Source organism: Fukomys damarensis, unplaced genomic scaffold (genome assembly GCF_012274545.1).
Source record: "Fukomys damarensis isolate Sample0158 unplaced genomic scaffold, DMR_v1.0_HiC HiC_scaffold_31, whole genome shotgun sequence".
Taxonomy (NCBI): domain Eukaryota; kingdom Metazoa; phylum Chordata; class Mammalia; order Rodentia; family Bathyergidae; genus Fukomys; species Fukomys damarensis.
This window is the reverse complement of record NW_022900943.1, coordinates 5203376-5209555: the sequence shown is the minus strand read 5'-3', so window position 1 is coordinate 5209555 and position 6180 is coordinate 5203376. Positions and strand designations below refer to the sequence as shown.

Below are 6180 nucleotides of genomic sequence, written 5' to 3'. Positions count from 1 at the left end.
TTTTTTTTTTTTTTTTTTTTTTTTTTGGTACCAGGGATCCATCTCAGGACCTTGCACTTACAAGGTGTGTGCAGTGCCACTGAGCTAATTTCCCGGCCCATGTACCTTTCTTTTAATGTTTTGGTTCTATGCAGTACTTTAAAAAAAGAATGAATTCCAATAATTACACAGGATAGAATAACTTTTATCATTAGAAACAGAAGAGCATGTAGGCCAACAAAACAAGTGGGATAACTATTAAATATTTAGTTTTTGAACTCTATTTTTATCCCTTTACCAAAAATTAACATTTCTATTATCACTAAAAACCTTCACAACAGGAAATATTACACAGTAAAAGAAGTATCATTTTAAAATGTGCCCAGTTTTCCTGAATATAAACACAGATATAACAAACTCTAAAAGAACAGGCATACTCAAGGAAAAGTCAGCACAGGATAAGAATAAATAAAACAAATATTAAATATTTAAAATAAATACCTGATATTAGTAAAACTTAGTGCCACATAATCTTTGCAACAGGGCTGTAGAAAATAAAGCAGTGGTCTTCCAAGAGCCCCAAATCCAACCACAACCACAAATATGTAATGGCCCAGAGGACAGCAGGCGCTCCCCACTCGGCTCAGCTGCTGGCTACAGGCTCAGGCGTGGTTGCTGGCTGAGCAGAAGCATTGCACATCCTCAGCAGCACCCACGCGAGCAAGTGCTGCTGCTTCATCCAAAGGATAGCATTTATAAAATACTTCCATTACTGCAGATTCCAACACATTAATTTGTACATTAAGCGGTGTGCTCGTAATTCAAACTTTGATGTGACTAGTGGATATACTGGTACTTCAACATTTTTTAAGATTGCTATCTGATAACTACAGTTGAGTGCAGTGACTAACTTCATAATTATGTAAATTACTACAGCACAAACTATTTTTAAAGAAAGTATAATTGAAGTCTAATAAACTATTCTGAGTTAATATTTATGATGACCAAATTATTCCAATGGTATATCGCCTTTCCTTTTTTGCCTTCTCAAGCAACTGTATCTTACCACATTATTTTCAACAGGAAGAATACCAAGATATTATGAAATAAAAATAACAGAAAACTATGATATGATAGAAAACTGTAACATCAGAATACTGATATCAAAAGATTAGACAAAATAATTAGCAAAACATCTAGCCAAAAACATATTTCTAAACTTATATGATACTCTACCTCAACCAAAGTGGTTTATTACTGTCCCATGAATATGAAAAAAATATATTCTAGCCTTCACTCCTCCTGTCTGAAACATGCCTACCACTCTGCTCACTCTATTTAAATTCAACTCATAATTCAAGGCCAATTTGAAGCTCCCTCTCCATATCACCTATTTTCGTGAGGCCTTACTTCACATTTCTTCAATTTATATTTCTTTCTCTTCTAAATTTCAGTAAGAAGCAAAACTATTAGAAAAAAATAGCAATTGATTCTAAAAGCTTGGAATGAGATGGCACTTGACAATCAAGAGCCCTAAGCCACGTTTGACCACATAAAAATTAAAATTTGGGAGCCCAAAACATACCAGAAACAAAATTAAAAGTATCCTTGGAGAAAAAACAGTAGAACACATGACTTATAAGAGGCAGATAAAATTAGATATACAATTAGAAGAAACTGACAAAAAAATCGAATGGCTAATCATTACTGATTAAGAAAATGTGAAATAACTAGGTATACTTTTCATTTACTATATTGAAAAACTTGGAAGAGAAAGATGATGCCCAATGTTAAGAGGCACAAGGAAAAGGGTACTTTCATACATTACCAATGTGTATGTAAACTAATGGAACCATTTGGGGAAGGTAAGACCTTTTTACCCAGCAATTTTACTTTTAGTAATACCTACAGAAGTACTCATGAGTGTTCAAAAGTATACACATACAAGGATGTATAAGGATTTTGCACTTTTTGTAATCATCAAAATATGACAAAACTTAATGTCCATGTAGAAGAGGGCAATAACTAAGTTCTGGTAGATCAATAGTATAGACTATTTGTAAGCTATTGCAATTTAGGAAGAAGAAAAAGGGAAAAAAGGAGGCAAATCTGCATATGATTGCCTATAATACACTACTGAATGAATAAAACAAGTCATATAGGAAAAATCTGTGAGTAAGGGTAGGAATCTTAGTGGCATGAGGGAAGCAGAGACAGACTCAGAAGGTGCAATGAGGGAACTTTCTGTGGTGCTAATGAACCTACAGCTTGTGATCGAGCTGAGTTTTCAAGTATTTAATTTTGTCAGAACTCAGGAAGTATACAATCAGGATTGGTACATTTCATGGTATGTAAATTAACCTAAAAAACTGCAAAACAATATTGAACTCCTTAATGAGATGTATACTGAAGTAGGTGTGTACATGTGTTTTTTGCAAGGAATATACTGATGTCTGAAATTCACTTTAAAATAGAACCAAAAATTAATAATAAAGTTGACTGATGGATGGACAGAGAGAAAGATAGGGATGTCGTGAAGGTCAGTAAAATATTAGTTACGAAATCTAAGTGAAGGGTAATCAGATATTACACTGTAAAACTGATTTCCATGTTTCTGTTTGAAACTTCAAATTTCAAAATTAAATGTTGGGGAAGCAAGGTACAGAATGGTTTATATAACATTTTTTGTTAGAAAAAATAATAACATAAGTAATTTGTGCATAGACACAGAAAAAATGTCTGGAAGAAAAACATACCAACCAAACTGCTAACAGTGGTCATCCTGGGACTGACGTAGGAAAATAGTGAGGATTCATATTGTATTAATATTTTATGTTTGTCTAAGTGTATCAATAAATATGTATAATTCCAAGTCCTTTTCAACCAACTGAAAAACAGAAATAGCCTAAGGGACACTGATAACCTTACAAACAAAGTATATAATTTGAGCCTCTAGTTGCTTTATATATTAAATGCTTCTAAAATTAATTGTTAAAATGCAATGCAGAAAAATCTTATAAAGCCATACAAGCTTTACAATTTAGAAAGATGTTTCTGAAGCTTATATTACTTACATATTATCTTCCCCTTGAAAACATCCTTACAAAAAAATGTTTAGTCAAAATTAATATAAAAATATAAATTAATTCATTTACAATGAATACAATTAATAGTAGTATCTAAACATTAGACTCCAAGGATAGTAAGCCATATAAATCACAAATATAGTTCCATGTAAAATCAAATACAAACTTACCAATTCCAAGTTCACCAAGATGTGCTGTGATTTTTCTGGTTCATGCATTTAGAAATTTTATCTTGATTCATTCTTTTTTAAATTACATTCCACCAAATGGACCTCTCTTCAATAGCAGTTCTCCATGAGAACCTATTAATGTTTTAACAAATAATGATTTTTCACAAAGACAAAAATTGTAAACAGCTAAACATTCTGTGAAAATGTCAATCACAAAAATTTTAAATTCAGAAAAATGAAAAGATAACAACACTTGAGTCTGTCTCGTATCCAATCTATTCCCCCAGAATTTATATTTGATTACCATTATACATGAAAGTTCTCTCTTTTGAAATCACCCAATTCTCATAAAATCAAACAATATGCATTCAGCATCTGGGCACATAAACATTCTCGATCACAAATCACAAAATAACAACAGATTCTGAGATCACTAATGTGACACATGCAAGGTAATGTCTATCAAGAAGAGAGGCCAGAAGTACCTAGTTACAATTGATAACAGAGAACAAAGTTTGAAATAGAAGTTTCAAACTTCTATTTGCCTAGATGCCCTTCAACAAATGAAGGGATAAAGAAAATGTAGTACATACATACACAATGGAATTTTATTCAACCATAATGAGAATGAATTCAAGTCATTTGCAGAAAAATGGATGCGTCCTTGAGTTGAATAAGTCAGACACAGTTAAATATTCCATGGTTCCTCTTATTTGAGAAACACAAAATATAAATAAAGATCAAAATAAAGGAGAAATGATAAGAAACAGGGAGGCAGGCTTTTTGAAGATGGGGAAACAGATCAGAAAAAGCAGGAAGGAGACAGGAGGGAGGAGTAAAGATACAGAAAATTATCAAGAATGATATATGTACCAATTTCCGAAAGGGATGTCTCAGTTTAAAATGTTTTAAGAAAAACAGATACCCTCCTATAATTAAACCACCAAGTCAACCATAAAAGTTAATTTCTACAGTACAAACAAAAAATAATAACATTGTAAAGAGTTTTACATAAAATATACCAATTCACTATTTTATTAGCTCAAGCAACATTTACTAATATATACTATTCTTTGACACAGTGAATACATGAGAAGGAAGACACTATCTTCAAGAAAAATAGACTGGTAAAAGAGACAAGATGAGTACTATGTAAGACATTCAAAGACAGAAGGCAGAGTGTCAATGCACTTCACAAGAGTAAGGGTATTAGTTCATGAATTTTTTCCAGATACTGCACACTTGACTGCATTACAATTTATTTCTTACATTAAACTGTCATTAGAAAAAGACTCCCAAGGGGTCAGAGATTTAGCTCAGTGGTGCTGCTGCCTTCCTCACAAGGTTCCAAGTTCGACCCACACTACCAAAAAAAAAAAAAAAAAAGGAAAATCTACGTGAGCAGAAATGACTACAATCACTTCACATGGAAAAATGGGGCAATGTACACCAAACTCTCGGCCACAATCAACTCTCAAAAGTAAATCTTGTAATATTACTGGTACACACATAAGTACATGAATAACTGAAAAAGTTTTACCCTTACTAAATATGATGTACTATGATACTATTACTCTATTTTACATTAATAAAAATATAAAATATTAGTCACAGCTTACTGAGTTTGTGATGTGCAGGCAGAAAGCAATCCCCAGACTAAAAAACAGTGAAACCAAGCCAATGAGTTTGGACTTCACACTGAACACAGTGGAAGACCACCGAAGGATCAATCAAATTTGCATTTGGGGAAGTATAGCGACAATGTGAAGGCTGGATTGGAGTAGAAGCGTTACAGTCCTGAGATCAACCACACAGAGCAATCCAGTGGAGAGTTATGCAAGTGAGAAAGGACAAGGGTACACAGTAAGCACCCCAATTCCCCACTTAAGAGAGGTATGTGTGTTAGGAAGTGACAATTGGGGCAGAAATAATGAAAAAGTGCAAATCCAAGAGAACTTATGAATAAAACTTAGTGATTAAGTGAAAACAAAAAACAAAGAGTAGTTTCCAACTTTCTGGCTTAGTGACTAATGAAGGGTGGTAGCATTCTTCAGGACAGGAAATGAAAGATAAGTTATTAATTTGTTAAGCATACTGCTTTACTACCACAAGAACAAACTCTTAATACTGAGGATGTGAAAATTACATCAAAATAATTATCATTACATTACCACTCCCCCTTATAAACAGGGAAACAAAAAATAAACCAAAAAAAAATTAAAAACTATTTTCTCCCAGGGTCAAGTTTCTTATGATCCATGATTATCAGATTGTCAAATGTCACTTCTTTCTACTCTTAAGGTTTTAACCTAATTTATATTGGTCTCTTTAACTGCACCTGGCTTTTTAAGGAGAAAATACTCTATGATAAAGTTAAAAACCTGCTAACCCAAAGGCAAATGGATGAATTACATTTTCAAAAAAAAAAAAATTAAAATAGGATTAAATGTGGCACAACAAAATGTTCTGAAATACGGCCAAAGTCAGTAATACTGCTTAGGTAATGACTGCAGCTTGGCTTATTGATGACAGTAGCTTCTGTCAGTAATGTTATTATGTAATACCACAAGCCAATTATCAATGACTCAAATCCGAGTCACTCACTGGCTTTAAAGCAACAGCAACAACAAAAAAATCTCACTTTACATTTACAGTTATTAGAGCTAGTTTTCAGACATAGCATCTGAAAAATATTCAGGCTAGATCAACATCACCACCATTACTGTAGAATGAAATCTCACTATGTCGTTCGTATACAAAAGTAAAATTAGGCTCAAAACTCCAAGAAATAGCCAGGCACACCTACTGCATGCCTGTAATCCCAGAACTCAAGGGGGCTGAGGCAGGAGGATCACTGTGAGTTCAAAGTCAGCCTGTGTAGCTCAGTGAGACCCTGTCTCAAAAAAAAAAAAAAAAAAAAAAAAAAAAAACCCCAAAAAATTTTT

The 6180-nt window shown here is 33.1% G+C and overlaps 1 protein-coding gene across 9 annotated transcripts in view; it reads right to left on the bottom strand.

The window, feature by feature from the left end:
- Positions 1 to 6180, bottom strand: part of Zdhhc21 (zinc finger DHHC-type palmitoyltransferase 21) — a 57918-nt gene that overhangs the window by 47898 nt on the left and 3840 nt on the right. For all 9 annotated transcript variants that reach the window (XM_033757741.1, XM_033757740.1, XM_010630962.3 and 6 more), the window contains one exon: positions 3236 to 3367. The gene's annotated coding sequence lies outside the window, so the exon portion shown is untranslated. The remainder of the gene's footprint in view (positions 1 to 3235; positions 3368 to 6180) is intronic.